The sequence below is a fragment of the Macaca fascicularis genome, chromosome 15 (assembly GCF_037993035.2).
Source record: "Macaca fascicularis isolate 582-1 chromosome 15, T2T-MFA8v1.1".
Taxonomy (NCBI): domain Eukaryota; kingdom Metazoa; phylum Chordata; class Mammalia; order Primates; family Cercopithecidae; genus Macaca; species Macaca fascicularis.
Genome location: NC_088389.1, coordinates 15,937,196 through 15,955,809, shown reverse-complemented (window position 1 = coordinate 15,955,809; position 18,614 = coordinate 15,937,196).

Below are 18,614 nucleotides of genomic sequence, written 5' to 3'. Positions count from 1 at the left end.
TGATTGTGCCACTATACTCCAGCCTGGGCAACAGAGTGAGACCCTATCTGAAAAAAACAAACAAACAAACAAGCAAACAGACAAAACTGCAAAATTGTCCTCCAAAGTGGTTTCTATGGTCTGGATATTTGTCGCCTCCAAGTCTCATGTTGATATTTAATCTCCGATGTTGGAAGTGAGACCTGATGGGAAGTGTTCGGATCATGGGGGCTGATCCCTCATGAATGGCTTGGTGCAGGTTTGTTTGTTTGTTTGAGATGAAGTCTTGCTCTATCACCCAGGCTGGAGTGCAATGGCACGATCTCAGCTCACTGCAACCTCCGCCTCCCGGGTTCAAGGGATTCTCCTGCTTCAGCCTCCCGAGTAGCTGGGACTACAGGCACATACCACCACGCTTGGCTAATTTTTTTGTATTTTTAGTAGAGATGGGGTTTCACTGTGTTAGCCAGGATGGTGTTGATCTCCTGACCTCGTGATCTGCGCCTGTCTGCCTCCCAAAGTGCTGGGATTTATAGGCGTGAGCCACCGCGCCCGGCCTGCTTGGTGCAGTTCTTGCAGGAGTGAGTTCTTACTCTTAGCTTCCCTGGAGAACTGGTTGCTGAAAAGAGCCTGGCACCTCCTCCTCTCTCCTGCTTCCTCCTCTCACCATGTGGCAGGATCCCCTCGCCTCCTGCCATGAGTGGAAGCACCCTGAGGCCCTCACCAGATGCAGATGCCAGCACCATGTTTCCTGTACAGCCTGTAGAACTGTGAGCCAAGTAAACTTCCTTTCTTCATAAATTACCCAGCCCCAGGTATTCCCTTCTAGCAACACTAAAGAAACTAAACCAGTGGTTTCCATTTGACATTCCCGGCAACAGATGGGACTTGTAGAGGCTCCACACCCTCACCAACCCTTAAGATCATAAGTCTTCTTAATTTTAGCCCTTCTAGTGGGTGTGTACTAGCAGCTCGTCATGGATTTATTTATTTATTTATGTAGAGACGAAGTCTTGCTCTGTCGCCCAGGCTGGAGTGCGGTGGCGCAATCTTGGCTCACTGCAACTTCTGCTCCCGGGTTCAAACAATTCTCCTACTTCAGCCTCCCAAGCAGCTGGGATTACAGGCGTGCGCCACCACACCTGGCTACATTTTTTTTGTATTTTTAGTAGAGATGGGGTTTCACCATGTTGGCCAGACTGGTCTCGAACTCCTGACCTCAAATAATCTGCCCCCCTTGGCCTCCCAAGTACTAGCATTACAGGCGTGAGCCACCGTGCTCGGCCTAGTCATGGTTTTATTTATTTATTTATTTTTAATTAATTAATTAATTTTTTTTTGGAGACCAAGTCTCACTTCGTTGCCCAGGCTGGAGTGCAGTGATATGATCTCAGCTCACTGCAACCTCCGCCTCCTGGGTTCACGCGATTCTCCTGCCTCAGCCTCCCAAGTAGCTGGTACTACAGGTACCTGCCACAATGCCTGGCTAATTTTTTAAAGTTTATTTTATTTTTATTTTTAGTAGAGACAGGGTTTCACCACATCGACCAGGCTGGTTTCAAACTCCTGACCTCAAGAGATCTGCCCGCCTCAGCCTTCCAAAGTGCTAGGATTACAGGCGTGAGCCACTGCGCCCAGCTGTGGCCAAGATTTTTTAAAGTCAGGCTATGTGTGGTAGCGCATGCCTGTAATCCCAGCATTTTGGAAGGCGGAGGTGGGAGGATCACTTGAGCCCAGGAGTTTGAGACCAGCTTAAGCAACAAAGCAAGACCCTATCACTACAAACAAGCAAACAAAAACTAGCCAGGTGTGGTGGCGCCCCTGTAGTCCTAGTTACTCTGGAGGCTGAGGCAGGAGAATTGCCCAGGAGGTCGAGGCTGTGGTGAGCTGTCATCACGCCACTGCACTCCACCCTGGGTGACCTTGTTTCAGAATAAATAAATAAATAAATAAATAAATAAATAAAATAAAATGGGTAAAATATTTGAACAGCTCCTTCACAAAAGAAGATATATGAATAGCCAATAAGCACATAAAAAGATGTTCAATGGCTGGGCGTGGTGGCTCATGCCTGTAATCCCAGCACTTTGGGATCAGGCAGATCACCTAAGGTCAGGAGTTCGAGACCAGCCTGGCCAATATGGTAAAACCTCGTCTCTACTAAAAATACAAAAATTAGCTAGGTGTGGTGGTGCAAGCCTGTAATCCAGCTACTCGGGGGCTGAGGCAGGAGAATCGCTTGAATCTGGGAGGTGAAAGTTGCAGTGAGCCGAGATCATGCTACTGCACTCCAGCCTGGGTGACATAGCAAGACTCTCTCCAAAAAAAAAAAAAAAAGAAAAAGATGTTCAACATTATTAGTCATAAGGGGAGTACACATTAAGACCACAATGAGGCCAGACGTGGTGTCTCACACCTATAATACCAGCACTTTTGGGAGGCTGAGGTGAGCAGATTACTTGAGCCCAGGAGTTGGAGACCAGCCTGAGTAACACTGTAAAACTACCAAAATACAAAAATTAGCCAGGCCTGGAGGTGTGCACCTTTAGCCCCAGCTACTCGAGGCTGAGGGGGGAGGGTCACCTGAGCCTAGGGAGGTTGAGGCTGCAGTGAGCCATGATTGTGCCACTGCACTCCAGCCTGGGCAACAGAGTGAGACTCTGTCTCAAAAATAAAAAAATAAATAAATAGGCCGGGCGTGGTGCCTCACGCCTGTAAACCTAGCACTTTGGGAGGCTGTGGTGGGAGAATCACCTGAGGTCAGGAGTTCAAGACCAGCCTGGCCAACATGGTGAAACCCCATCTCTACTAAAAATACAAAAATTAGCGAGGTGTGGTGGCTCATGCCAGGAGGCAGAGGTTGAACCCAGGAGGCAGAGGTTGCAGTAAGCCAAGATTGTGCCACTGGACTCCAGCTTGGGTGACAGAGTGAGAAAAAATAAAATTAAATTAAAAAATCTTGGCCAGGCATGGTGGCTCATGCCTGTAATCCCAGCACTTTGGGAGGCTGAGGCAGGAGGATTATTTGAGGTCAGAAGTTTGAGACCAGCCTGGCCAACACTGTGAAACCCCGTCTCTACTGAAAATACAAAAATTAGCCAGGCATGGTGGCAGGTGCCTGTAATCTCAGCTACTTGGGAGGCTGAAGCAGGAGAATCGCTGGAACCCAGAAAGTTGTGGTGAGCTGAGATCGTGCCACTGCACTCCAGCCTGGGTGATAAATAAATAAATAAATAAATAAAAATATTTTTCATGGTTTTAGTAGGAAGATATATTAGGCATGTATGATTACCCCCTCATCTTAACAAGGAATTTCTCTCAGCTCATTTTCTTCAGGGGAGAATTCTCTCCCACCCTGCCTTGCACCTGCTTCTGACCCAAGGACGTGGCAGAAGGAGCTAGGAGTTCCAGCTTTCACCCCTGGCTCCAACCTCTCAGTTGTATAGCCTTTGGAAAGTCACTTAATCCTTTTGGGCCTCAGTTTCCCCATCTAGGGAGTAAGGGAATGTCATGATCTCAGGTGAGGTGGCACAGTCTGATAGGGAGAGGTCTGTCCCAGGGCTCCTGGCTGCCTCTTGGGCAGGGCAGGTCTAGGCTGTCTGGCCCCCTCAGAGCCTTGACTGTCAGGGCCCAGGCTGAGCAGGCTCCCATGATCCCACTGCGTGGCAGGGAGATTAAGGCCAAGAAAGGGAGGGAGCCAGAATCGCACAGCTTGCCCAGGCAGAATGGGCCCCTGCCTTCTGTTCCTGAACTTTCTCCCTGCACCAGAGCCATCTCCGGGCTAGACAGGCTGGTAGAACCAGCCACGTCCTCTCCCTGGGGTGGAGGAAAAGCCTTCTCCCCCCAGGGCCAGAACCTTCCAGCCATCTCCCTCCAGCCTCACCGTTCCCACCCAGAGCCTGAAACTCAGGGCTGTCTGTGCCCAGGGCTGTGCCTGACTTTGGTTATCTAGCACCACCTACAGGATATACTGAGAACAACATGCCACATGGCTTCAAGCCCCAGATTCCAGAAACTGCTGGCTGGGAAGACGCCCATTCATGGATCACACCTGGTATGCCGGGGCCAGAGCTCTGCGCCCTGCATGAGCCTCTGCACTGATCTGCACCACAGCCGTTTAAGGCAGGAACTACATCATAGTATTGAATCAATATAACACCCTTTCATAACGGATACAAATGCAGTTGTTAGATGAAAGGTGTAACTTCTGTTGTTCACAGCAGAGTAGAGTGACTGCAGATAACAACAATGTATTGTATATTTCAAAATAGCTAGAAGAGAGGACTTAAATTGTTCCCAACACATAGAAATGATAAATACTCAAGGTGATGGATACCGCAAATACCCTGACCTGATCATTACATACACTACACTTAAAACAAAAGATCACACATACCTTATAAATATGTAAAATATTATGTCTCAATTTAAAAAACCTTTTAAGGCTGGGCACGGTGGCTCACGCCTGTAATCCCAGCACTTGGGGAGGCCAAAGTGGGCGGATCACGAGATCAGGAGATCGAGACCATCCTGGCTAACACAGTGAAACCCCGTCTCTACTAAAAATACAAAAAATTAGCCAGGCATGGTGGCAGGCGCCTGTAGTCCCAGCTATTCAGGAGGCTGAGGCAGGAGAATGGCGTGAACCCAGGAGGTGGAGCTTGCAGTGAGCTGAGATCGCAACTGCACTCTAGCCTGGGCGACAGAACCAGACTCCGTCTCAGAAAAAAAAAACAAAACTTTATTTTATACTTATCAAAGGCCCTCTTTTAAACTTACTTAAACAGGTAAGGCACTTAAACACACAGGTATTTAAACTTACTTAAACAGGTTTTTATCACCTACTATACATTGTGAATACATAAAAAGGAAATTGCTGGATGAGATGGCTCCTGTCAGTAATCGAAGGTACTTGAGAAGCTGAGGTGGGAGAACCACTTGAGCCCAGGAGTTTGAGACCAGCCCAAGCAACATGGCAAAACCTTGTCTCTAAAAAAATACAAAAATTAGCTGGGCATGGTAGCATGTGCCTGTAGTACTATCTACTTGGGAGGCTGAGATGGGAGGATCACCTGAGCCCGGGGAGGTAGAGGCTGCAGTGGGCCGTCATGGTGCCGCTGCACTCCAGCCTAAGTGACAGAGTGAGACCTTGTCTCAAAAAGAAAAAAAAATTAGTAGCTATATTATTACTTTTCAAGATGGCGTCTCGCTCTGTTGCCCAAACTGGAGTGCAGTGGCGTGATCACGGCTCACTGCAACCTCCACCTCCCAGGTTCAAGTGATTCTCATACTCCAGCCTCCTGAGTAGCTGGGATTACAGGCATATGCTACCACACTCAGCTAATTTTTAGTAGAGATGGGGTTTTGCCATGTTGGCCAGGCTGGTCTTAAACTCCTAACCTCAGGTGATCCACCCACCTCGGCCTTTGAAAGTCCTGGGATTACAGGCGTGAGCCACCGTGCCCAGCCTAAAAAAAAAATTTAAAAAAAAAAAAAAAAAGTTAAGTAAATAAATAAAAAGGAATTTTCAATCAAGTTCAATCAAGGTAATTTAGCAAAGGTGTTCCTAACACTCCACATGCAGAGTCTGACTTTCCCGGGTCAATTTTTCATTCAGAGCTGTTGAGTCTGTGCTTTTCCAGACAATCTTGTCCCCAGTGTCATCAAGAGCTCAGGAAACGCAGCCTTTCTTCAGAGCACACCACTGCTGTCCCCGGTGTCCTTTCAAGCTGCATGCGTCGATGCACACGTGCAAGCATTGAGGCAGATGGCATAGATGCCACCCAGTCACAACAATCACAAAATATGTCTTGATTTCAGAAATGGTAACATGGGAAGTGGGGGAAGCACATCTGAGAGTGAATGAAAGATGTCGTCAGCGGTACCTTCTTCAAAAGTACTAGGGCACTATTTTGTTATAATGTTAGGTGTGTGAGGCCTCAAGAAACAGAATCCCTCTAACCTTTTCCTGCCTTCCTTTCACCTGCCTTAAGCCAGGACTCTTTTTTAGACAGGATTTTACTCTGTCACCCGGGCTGGAGTGCAGTGGTGCAATCAAGGCTCACTGCAGCCTCCACCTCCGGGGCTCAAGTGATCCTCCCACTTCAGCCTCCTGAGGAGCTGGGACTACAGGTACACTCCGCCATGCCCGGCTAATTTGTTGTTTTTTGTAGAGATGAGGTCTCACTAAGTTGCCCAGGCTGGTCTTGAACTCCCGGAGGCAAATGATCCTCCTGCCTTGGCCTCCCAAAGTGTTGGGATTTCAGGCATGAACCACTTTGCCCCTTCTGATCTTGGATTTTAAGACCACCTCACACCCTGGGGGAAGGAATGACAGCATCCTGAAGCTTCCATAAAAACCCGAGAGAACTAGGTTGTAAGAGCTTCCGCGTAACTGACCACGCTGAGGTTCCCGGAGGGCGGCTGCCAGGGGAAAGCATGGAAGCTCTACGCTCCTTCCCCCATATCTCACCCTGTGCGTCTCTTCATCCATATCCTTTGCAATATCCTTTATAATAAACCACTAAACACATTCCCCTGAGTTCCGTGAGCCACTCCCACAAAGTAATCGAACCCAAAGAGGGAGTCGTGGGAACCCCAACTTGAAGCCTGTCAGTCAGAAGTTCCAGAGGCCTGAACTTGCTGCTGGTGTCTGAAGTGGGGGTGGTGGGTAGTCTTGGGGACTGATCCTCCAACCTGTGGGATCTGATGCTATCTCCAGGTAGACAGTGTGTGAATTGGATTGGAGGACACAGACCTAGTGTCTGATGCTTGGTGCATGGGGAAACTCCCCCAGACATTTGGTCACAGAAGTCTTCTATGTTGATGACTGTTGTGGTGGTTTGAGAGAGTTTTTCCTGAAACAGGCACCTATTCTATGCCAATCCTGTGCAAGGGGTAAGAGACACAGCCCCAAACAAGACCGCCTCAGCCCTGTTCTCAGGGATCTCAGGGAGCCACAGGGGAGAAGACATCAAACAATCTTGCAGATAAAATTGTTTAATGAGGCCGGCTGGGGTGGCCCACACCTGTAATCCCAGCACTTTAGGAGGCCAAAGCAGGCAGATCACCAGAGGTCAAGAATTCGAGTCCAGCCTGGCCAACATAGTGAAACCCCATCTCTACTAAAAATACAAAAAATTAGCCGGGCGTGGTGGCGGGCACCTGTAATCCCAGCTACTCGGGAGGCTGACGCAGGAAAATCACTTGAACCTGGGAGGTGGACGCTGCAGTGAGCCGAGATCCCGCCACTGCACTCCACCCTGGGCACGACAGAGTGAGACTCTGTCTCAAATAATAATAATAATAATAATAGTTTAATGATCGCAGTTGTGCTATGAAAGGGGTCAGCCATAGGAGTGATTGTGTCTGGAGTCACAGAGGGTTGCCCTGAGGAAGTTGCATCTGAGCTGTGATGAATGAATAGGAGCTCTCCAGTGAGAGTCAGAGAAACAGGGAAGGCAGAGGCAAGAGTATTCACGACAGCGCTGGGACTGGAGGAGGAGTTTAGGGCCCCCTGCATTGAAAGGCAGTGCGGCCAGTGTGGCTGGGGTCTGATGGATGAGGGCAATGTGGCACGAACTGGAACCAGAGAGGTAGGAAGGAACAGAGATCACACACAGCCTTTTCCGAAAGTGCAGTGAGGAGCCACTGCGGGGCTTTAAGTTGAGAAAGAAACTGAGTCACAGAGAGCGATGGAGCTGGCTGGGTGCAGTGGCTCATGCCTGTAATCCCAGCACTTTGGGAGGCTGAGCTGGGTGGATCACTGAGGTCAAGAGTTCGAGACTAGCCTGACCAACATGGTGAAAACTCTGTCTCTACTAAAAATACAAAAAGTAGCCGGGTGTGGTGGAGCGCGCCTGTAATCCCAGCTATTCAGGAGGCTGAGGCAGGAGAATCGCTTGAACCCAGTAGGTGAAGGTTGCAGTGAGCCAAGATCTCACCATTGCACTCCAGCCTGGGCAACAAGAGTGAAACTCCATCTCAAAAAAAAAAAAAAAAAAAAAAAAAAAGTGTCCAGGCGCTGTGGCTCACGCCTGTAATCCCAGCACTTTGTGGAGCTGAGGCGGGTGGATCATCTGAGGTCAGGAGTTCAAGACCATCCTGGCCAACATGGTGAAGCCCCGTCTCTATTAAAAATACAAAAATTAGCGGGGCATGGTGGTGGGTGCCTGTAATCCCAGCTAGTCGGGAGGCTGAGGCAGGAGAATTGCTTGAACCCAGGAGACAGAGGTTGCAGTGAGCTGAGATTGAGCCATTACACTCCAGCCTGGGAGACAGGGCAATAATTCATCAGAAGAGAAGAGAGGAGGGGAGGGGAGGGGAAGGGAAGGGAAGGGAGGGGAAGGGGAGGGGAGGGGAAGGGGAGGGGAGGGGGGGAGGGGAGAGGAGGGGAGAAGGGAAGGGAAGGGAAGGGAAGGGAAGGGAAGGGAAGGGAAGGGAAGGGAAGGGAAGGGAAAGGAAGGAGCTAGAATCAGGCCTCGGGTCTGGCTAGTTCTAGCACCTGTGCTTTCAATCCCCCTGGAGGGGCCAGAGGGAACTGAGTCTCTGATCTACCTCCTTCACTGCCCAGCTAGGGAAACTGGTGCCTAGGAAGGGAAGGTGGATTGCCCTAAATGGCACAACAGGGCAGGATGTAATCTAGAACCCAGGTCTCCAGGCTCCCAGATCCCCTCTCACACCAGTCCTCAGCAGAGCTGGCCAGACCTTGGCCAAAGCCCCAGCTCCCTGAGTCCCAGGGAAATTATTGGTGCTTGAAGAGCAAAGGGTTGTCCCTTCTTAGGGTCCAGGAAGCTGTGTCAGCCCTGTCCCCAGTTCCCAGTTTGCACTGGTGGTAGCTGGTTAGAACCTGAATCCCAGAGCCCTCTCATGGCCAGACCAGGGCCACAGTGCATCTGGACTCTGGACGCAATAGAGTGAGACCTGCACACACCTTCCTCCACCCACTCTGCTGGGGACGGATCGAATTCCAACCCCAATGACCTCCCAGACCCTCTGAGCCTTCCACCCATGCTTGACGGCAAAAGGGCCCTGAGCCTCCCAGGAACAGAGCACCAAGATCCCAAGGACGGCCAGCCAAGTACGTCTGCAGCACCCCCCTCAGCACAACCCCCAGGACTGAAGATCCTGGACAGACAACCTACTGTTCTTGCTTATTTTTTCAGGAAAATTTTCTGGAACTGAACTGAACGTACTGAGTCAAAGAACCTTGCGTCTAAAGATTTTTTGAGACGCCATCAGCAAATTGTCCTCCTGGGATTTTTATACCAATTTACACCCCTTCTAACAGAGTCTGAGGAATGCTGCCCCCACCCTTTATCACCACTAATGCCTCTGGACCCTCTTTTTTGTCTTTGCTAGTCCAATAGGCCACCCCCTCGCTGTTGTTTTAATTTGCACTGTTTGTCATTGAAGAGAGATTCTCAGACTCCACTGTCTGTGGAGCTTGCTAGAAAAATGGAAAGGCAGCCGGGTGCGGTGGCTCACACCTGTAATCCCAGGTAATCCCTGGGAGGCCGAGGCAGGTGATCGATCACCTGAGGTCAGGAGTTTGAGACCAGCCTGACCAACATGGTGAAACCCTGTCCCTACTAAAAATTAGCCAGGCATGGTGATGGACACCTGTAATCCCAACTACTCGGGAGTCTATGGCAGGAGAATTGCTTCAACCTTGGAGGCAGTGGTTGCAGTGAGCCAAGATCATGCCACTGCACTCCAGCCTGGCCAATAGAGTGAGACTCTGTCTCAGAAAAAAAAAAAAAAAAGAAAGAAAGAGAGAAAGAAAGAAAGAAAGAAAGAAAGAAAGAAAGAAAGAAAGAAAGAAAGAAAGAAAGAAAGAAAGAAAGCAGGCAAACAGACTGGGAGAAAATATTTGTGAAAAATATATCTGACAGAGAACTTGTAACCAGATATAAAAATAATTCTTTTATTTTAACCCAATAGTAATTAACCAACCAAATATGAAGAATTCTTAACACTTAGTAAGAAGAAGACAATTCAAATAGAGTAGACACTTCATCAAAGAAAATACACAGATAGCTTAGCTGGGCATGGCAGTGGACACCTATAATCCCAGCTACTCGGGAGGCATGAGGGGAGAATCTCTTGAGCCCAGGAGTTCAAGGCTGCGGTGACCTATGATGGCACCACTGCACTCCAGCCTGGGCAACAATGCTAAGACGCTGTCTCTAAAAGAAAAGAAATAGGCTGGGCATGGTGGCTCACACCTGTAATCCCAGCACTTTGGGAGGCTGAGGCGGGTGAATGGCTTGAGCCCAGGAGCTCAAGACCAGCCTGGGCAACATGGCAAAATGCTGCCTCTACAAAAAAATACAAAAAGTAGCCAGGGGTGGTGGTGCACACCTGTGGTCCCAGCTACTCAGAGGCTGAGAGGTGAGACGTCAGTTTGAGCCCAGGAGGTCAAGGCTGCATTAAACTGTGATCATGTCACTGCACCCCAGCCTGGGTAACAGAGCAAGACTCTATCTCAAACAAAGCAAAACAAGCAAAGGCCGGACGCGGTGGCTCACGCCTGTAATCCCAGCACTTTGGGAGGCCAAGACGGGCGGATCACGAGGTCAGGAGATAAAGACCATCCTGGCTAACATGGTGAAACCCCATCTCTACTAAAAATACAAAAAAAATTAGCCGGGAATAGTGGCCAGCGCCTGTAGTCCCAGCTACTCGGGAGGCTGAGGCAGGAGAATGGCGTGAACCCAGGAGGCGGAGCTTGCAGTGAGCCGAGATCATGCCACTGCACTCCAGCCTGGGCGACTGAGTGAGACTGTCACAAAAAAAAAAAAAAAAAAAAAATTTAGGCTAAGTGAAAAAAACCAGACAGAGAAAGAGCACAGCCTGCACGATGTCATTTATGTAAAATTCTGGAAAATGCAGTTAATCTACAGTGACAGAAAGCAGACCAGTGACTGCTTGGAGTGGAGGCAGGAGGGCGTGGAGAGGGAATGGGAATGGGAAAGGGGGGATGATTGTATACAGGGGCCACCAAGAAACTTGGCAGTGATGGAGCTTTTTATAACAATTCTCAATTTTTTTTTTTTTTTTTTTTTTTGAGACGATGTCTTGCTCTGTTGCCCAGGCTGGAGTGCAGTGGCATGATATTGGCTCACTGCAGCCTCTGCCTCCTGGGTTCAAGGTTCAAGTGATTCTCCTGCTTCAGCCTCCCAAGTAGCTGGGATTACAAGCATCCACCACCACTGTTGCAGGAAACAGAGGACTGGAGAGACCAATGTGGTTGAATATAGGAGGATGGTTATTAAGGTGCACACGGGCTCAGTGGATTCACATCCAAAAAGCTGAGCATTGAACAAAAACAGATTTTAGCTTATATAGGCTAGCATCTAAGAGCAAAACAAAGGCAGTGAATTTTACAAAGACAAGTCACGTAATCCATAGCATAACTGCTGACCTGGGGCTAACCTGTGGCTTTGCATAGCCAGTGGCCTAGCAGCTACATCGAAAGAACAACAGGAACTTTGCAAATCTTACTAAATACAACCATTAGCAAACATGGTCATAACTAATAGTTCAGTACATGAGAGACAGTAAAAGAATTTGTTTTTCTTCTTTTAACCTTGCTCGGGGGGTGTCTGGAGCTGATTTCTACAGGCTAGGTCACCACGACCTGTCTAGAGCCTTGCTTGCAGCAGTGAAAAGCTTGTGTTTTTCACTTAATCCTTACTTTCCTTGGACTGAATAAATGCAGCATTTATTTTTCCTTAAATTTCTGCCTCAGCACACTTGGTTAATTTTTGTATTTTTCATAGAGACAGGGACTCACCATGCTGACCAGGCTGATCTTGAACCCCTGACCTCAGGCGATCCACCCACCTCAGCTTAACAAAGTTCTGGGATTACAGGCATGAGCCAGCGCACCCAGCCAATTCTCATGGTCTTAATTATGGTGATGGTTTCACAGACAGAACAGATTCCATGTGTAGGGCCTGGGAATCTGCATTTTAATGAATTTCCAGGAATTAGGCTGGGTGCAGTGGCTCACGCCTATAATCCCAGCACTTTGGGAGGCCAAGGCAGGCAGATCACCTGAGGTCAGGAGTTCCAGACCAGCCTAACCAAAATGGTGAAGCTCCATCTCTACTAAAAATACAAAAATTAGCTGGGCGTGGTGGCAGGCACCTGTAATCCCAGTTACTCAGGAGGCTGAGGCAGGAGAATCACTTGAACAGGAGAGGCAGAGGCTGCAGTGAGCTGAAATGGCGCCATTGCACTCCAGCCTGGGGAACAACAGTGAAACTCTGTCTCAAAAAAAAAGGGGGGTTTCCAGGAATTTCAGTGCACATCAAAGTTTGCGAAACATTGTTGTAGCAGAATCCTTCTGTCCCCTGGACCCCATGTCACTGAGACCTCTCCTGCTGGAAGGTGTGGATTCAGTGGGGGCTCTTCTGTGAGGACCAGCTACATGTCGGAGGAGGGTGTCCTGAATCACAGCACTGTCATTTTGCAGATAAGGAAACTGAGACCTTGAAATAAACTACATCTTAGGTAAGGATCTCTTGGTTATAAGTAATAGAAATCATCTGAGTTGGCCAGGCACGGTGGCTCACACCTATAATCCCAGCACTTTCGGAATCCGAGGTGGGTGGATCACCTGAGGTCGGGAGTTCGAGACCAACATGACCAACATGGAGAAACCCCATCTTTACTAAAACTACAAAATTAGTCACTTATGGTGGCACATGCCTGTAATCCCAGCTACCCAGGAGGCTGAGGCAGGAGAATCGCTTGAACCTGGGAGGTGGAGGTTGCGGTGAGCCAAGATCACACCATTTCACTCCTCCAGCCTGGGCAACAAGAGCGAAACTCCATCTTAAAAAAGAAAAAAAAAGAAAAGAAAAGAAAAGAAAAAGAAATCATCTGAGTTGGCCAGGTGTGGTGGCTCATGCCTGTAATCTCAGCACTTTGGGAGGCTGAGGCAGGTGGATCACCTAAGGTCAGGAGTTTGAGACCAGCCTGACCAACATAGTGAAACCCCGTCTGTACTAAATACAAAAAAGTAGCTGGGTGTGGTGATGCATGCCTGTAGTTCCAGCTACTTGGGGCGCTGAGGCAGAAGAATCACTTGAACCCAGGAAGCAGAGGTTGCAGTGAGCTGAGATTGCACCATTATACTCCAGCCTGGGCAACAAGAGCAAAACTCTGCCTCAAAAAAAAAAAAAAAAAAAAAAAAAAAAAAGTGGGTATAAATATGACTGCAACACGGCCCCGAGCTGCTCCTCCCTGCCTATGGGGCTGCACGTCTGCAGGAGCAGTCACAGAGCTGTGACACCACCAGAGCTGTAGGGCTGCTTCTTCCATAAAGCTATTTTCCTCTACCTCCAGCTTGCCCTTGTATTCTTTCCTGAGTGAAGCCAAGAACCTTCACAGGCTAAGCCCCACTTTGGGGCTTATATACCCTGCATCAAAACCCCAGCTGCCCCAGCACTCTGGATGGCTGAGGCTTGAGGCCGGAAGTTTGAGACCAGCCTGGCCAACATGGCAAAATCCCAATACAAAAATTAGCCAGGTATGGCGGCGTGCACCTGTAATTCCAGCTACTTGGGTGGCTGAGGCACAAGGATTGCTTGAACCCGGGAGGCGGAGGTTGCAGTGAGCCAAGATTGCACCACTGTACTCCAGCCTGGGTGACAGAGTAACACTCTGTTTCCAAAAAAAAAAAAAAAAAAAATCCAGCTGAAATCTTTCTGTCGTCTGCTTAGATTTCCCCTGGGTAACACCCCCATCCCCAAGAGCCTCAGGTTTTCATCCTTCCACCTTGAAAACTTCAATGGAAAGAGCAAAAGTCTAGGGCAGAGTCTCATTGGTCTGGGTAGATCATGTGCTCATACCTGAACCAATCACTATGGGCAGAGGATGTGTAACCCTTGTGGGCCAGCTCTGGGTCATATCCTCACCATAGGAGCCAGAAATGGGATCCTGTCTCCAAACTGCATGGACTATGTCAACCTTAAATATTGAGATTTAGCAAATATGATTAAGTAGAGAATTTATCTGAGTTTGCAGCTTGAGGATAGCCACCTGGGCGACACCAAATCCAAACAAATGGGGTCAGCATTTGAAAGTGGAGAAGTTGGTTGGGGGCGGTGGCTCACACCTGTAATCCCAGCACTTTGGGAGGCAGAGGCGGGTGGATCACCTCCGGTCAGGAGTTCGAGACCAGCCTAACCAACATGGCGAAACCTCGTTTCTACTAAAAATACAAAAATTAGCCAGGCATGGTGGCAGTCACTTGTAATCCCAGCTACTCAGGAGGCCGAGGCAGGAGAATTGCTTGAACCCGGGAGGCAGAAGTTGCAGTGAGCCGAGATTGCACAGTTGCACTCCAACCTGGGCGACAAGAGCAAAACTCCGTCTCAAAGAAAAAGAAAAAGAAAGTGGAGAAGTTGGCCGGGTACGGTGTCTCACGCCTGTAATCCCAGAACTTTGGGAGGCTGAGGTGAGCAGATCACTTGAGGTAAGAAGCTCGAGACCAGTCTGGCCAACATGGTGAAACCCCGTCTCTACTAAAAATACAAAAATCATCCGGCATAGTAGTGCATCCCTGTAATCCCAGCTACTCCGGAGGGTGAGGCACGAGAATTGGTTGAACCTGGTAAGTGGAGGTTGCTTGAAGCCAAGATCACGCCACTGCACTCTACCCCGGGTGACATAGTGAGTGAGGCTCCATGAAAAAAAAAAAAAAGAAAAGAGAAAAGACAGTGGAGAAGTTAAGCGTTCACTTACATAGGCAGAGGCAGAAATTTTAGCAGGATTACATTTTCCACAGAAGACCCATGCATACACCCCAGTGATCTGATTGGTTACAGATTGTTACATTCCAAAGAAGTTTCGTTTATTACTCCCTGAGGAGGGGCAATGATCTGAGGGGTTCTTATCTCTGGTGCCACTTAGTCCTAACTATTTACAGGAAAAAAGGCAGAAGTGACAGCTGTATATCACATGACTCAGGCTGCATAGCCACATTTCTCTCCAGGCTCAGAATGATTTAAAGTTCAAATGGCCTTGAGTTAGTTTACATTTGGATTGTTTCATTTTACAACTAAGAGTGGAGGAAAGATGTTCCCCAAAACAAGACCAAGTGCCACAGCTGGGATGAGGCCTGAGTACTGAGCAGGCATTAAAACAGCCAGAAAAGATCAGGAAGGGCCGGGTGTGGTGGCTCAAGCCTGTAATCCCAGCACTTTGGGAGGCCGAGGCGGGTGGATCACTTGAGGTCAGGAATTCAAAACCAGCCTGGCCAAATAGTGAAACCCTGTCTCTACTAAAAATATACAAAATTAGTGGGGTATAGTGGTGCATGCCTGTAATCCCAGCTACTTGAGAGGCTGAGGGAGGAGAATTGCTTGAACCTGGGAGGCGCACGTTGCAGTGAGCCAAGATTGCACCTCTGCACTCCAGCCTGGGTGACAGAATGAGAGTAAACAAAAAAACCAACCAAACAAACAAACAAAACACAGTCAGAAAATATCAGGAAGGGCTGGGCATGGTGGCTCACACCTGTAATCCCAGCACTTTGGGAGGCCGAGGAGGGTGGATCATGAGGTCAGGAGTTCGAGACCAGCCTGGCCAACATGGTAAAAACCTGTCTCTACTAAAAATACAAAAATTAGCTGGGCATGGTGGCATGTTCCTGTAGTCCCCGCTACTCAGGAGGCTAAGGCAGGAGAATCAATTAAACCTGGGAGGCAGAGGCTTCAGTGAGCCGAGATCACGCCACTGCACTCCAGTCTGGGCGACAGGGCAATACTCTGTCTCAAAAAAAAAAAAAGGCTGGGCACAGTGGCTCATGCATGTAATCCCAGCATTTTGAGAGGCCGAGGTGGGTGGATCGTTTGAGGTCAGGAATTCGAGACAAGCCTGGCCAACATGGTGAAACCCCATCTCTACTAAAAATACAAAAATTATCCAGGCGTGATGTTGCATGCCTGTAATCCCAGCTGTTTGGGAGGCTAAGCCAGGAGAATCGCTTGAACCCGGGAAGTGAAGGCTGCAGTGAGCCAAGATCATGCCATTGCATTCCAGCCTGGGTGATGGAGTGAGACTCTGTCTTATAGGAGGCTTACAAATACTTAGTCGTCAATATGTGTAAACCGGGAAATTCCAGTTAAAACCTGGAATTCTGGCTTCTTTTGTAAAAAGAAAACAGGCAGGGCTGGGCACGGTGGCTCACACCTGTAATCCCAGCACTTTGGGAGGCCGAGGCGGGCGGATCACAAGGTCAGGAGATGGAGACCATCCTGGTTAATATGGTGAAACCTTCTCTCTACTAAAAAGACAAAAATTAGCCGAGCGTGGTGGCGGGCGCCTGTAGTCCCAGCTACTAGGGAGGCTGAGGCAGGAGAATGGCGTGAACCCGGGAGGCAGAGCTTGCAGTGAGCCCAGATTGCGCCACTGCACTCTAGCCTGGGCCACAGAGTGAGACTCCATCTAAAAAAAAAAAAGAAAGAAGAAACAGGCAGGACGGGCCCACATTCCTGATCCTCAAGATCACCTGAAGCCAGGCTCAACCTCCACTGGCCTCCTGCAGGAGCAAGCTTGGGACCCTTGTCTGAGCCCAGGGATTTTTGCCTGAGTGGCTGTAGGCTGCAGGCAGTTGAGTTTATGCTGCTGGGATTGGCGGAATCCTTGGAGAGCTGTGCAGTTAGTGATGGGTCCCCAGGTGGGGCCCTTCCTGCTGTCTTCAGGCCAGGCCCTGTGCAGGGCTCTGGGGCTCCTCCTCACCCGTGTGCAGCTCCTCACACCATTTATGGCCTTCACTGATTCACTGAGTCTTCTCATCAGCCCTCGGAGGCCACACAGGTGGGGAATTGGCAGCACTATGGAGGTGCGAGGGAGGTGGGACTTCCCCAAGGTCACAGCACCAAGATGGGGCCGGGCTACTCTGCGTGGGGCTCCCGATCCACCTGTCCCAGGTCCAGGGACAGGATCAGCTTCGGAAGGCTGATTCATGCTCACGCTGTCATGGGAGGTTGACTCACAAAGGCAGCTGTGCAGCCAGGAACACCTGGGGCGGACCCCCAGCTCTGCCACTTACAAAACCTGTGGCATCAGGTGAGTTTTGGCTCTTTAGTCTCTTCCTGTCTCAAATGTGGAAAATGCAAGACAGCTTACAGGAAGACTGTTGGCATTCAATGCAACTGACATCACAATAAAAGGTATATTAAATTCTCCGCTCGGGGACTGCGCTATGCACTCGAAAAGTGGGAATAAAATAGATGTTGTCTTTGTAGGACAGCTGGCAAAACTGGTGTGATCTTGCCCCCCCCCCCACCCTCCACGGAACATTGGGCGATGTCTGAATGTATTCTGATTGTCACAACTGGAGGGGCCGGGCGTGGTGGCTTGTTCCTGTAATCCCAGCATTTTGGGAGGCAAAGGTGGGTGGATCACCTGAGGTCAAGAGTTCAAGACCACCCTGGCCAACTTGGTGAAACCCTGTCTCAACTAAAAATACAAAAATTAGCTGGCCGCGGTGGCACGTGCCTGTAGTCCCAGCTACTTGGGAGGCTGCAGGAGAATCACTTGAACCCGGGAGGCAAAGGTTGCAGTGAGCTGAGATCATGCCATTGCACTCCAGCCTGGGCACAGAGTGAGACTCAATCTCAAAAAATAAATAAATAAATAAAAAATCCCGGAGCAGGAACTGGTTACTCCTGGCATCACGTGTATAGAGACCAGGAATGCTGCTAGCCATCCTACAGCGAACAGGACAGCCCCCACAATAAGAAGCGTATCCAGCCGGGCGCAGTGGCTCATGCCTGTAATCCCAGCACTTTGGGAGGCTGAGGCGGGCGGATCACCTGAGGTCGGGAGTTCGAGACCAGTCTGACCAACATGAAGAAATCCCATCTCTATTAAAAATACAAAATTAGCTGGGTGTGGTGGCGCATGCCTGTAAACCCAGCTACTGTGGAGGCTGAGGCAAGAGAATCGCTTGAACCCGGGAGGCGGAGGTTGTGGCGAGCCGAGATCATGCCATTACACTCCAGCCTGGGCAACAAAAGCGAAACTCTATCTAAAAAAAAAAAAAAAAAAAAAGTGGCCGGGCGCAGTGGCTCACGCCTGTAATCCCAGCACTTTGGGAGGCTGAGGCGGGTGGATCATGAGATCAGGAGATGGAGACCATCCTGGCTAACATGGTGAAACCCTGTCTCTACTAAAAATACAAAAAAAAAAAAAATTAGCCTGGCGTGGTGGCGGGTGCCTGTAGTCCCAGCTACACGGGAGACTGAGGCAGGAGAATGGCATGAACCCGGGAGTTGGAGCTTGCAGTGAGCCGAGATCAAGCCACTACACTCTAGCCTGGGTGACAGAGCGAGACTCCATCTCAAAAAAAAAAAAAAAAAAGTATATCCAGCCCGAAATGTTAATCGCGTTGGGATTGAGAAACCCTCCTATAGCAGGACACAGACATTTAAACCATACGATTACATGTGTGTGCATAAACACGTGAGAGGAAACACAGGCCGGGTGTGACCCAACGAAGTTCCCTATAGAAAGTGATGAGATCCATGCTGGATGTGAGGGGTGAATAGGAGTTACGAAAGTAACGAGGGAGAAAGTTGTTCTAAGTAACAGCAAAGGCAAAAGTTTGGAAGCTA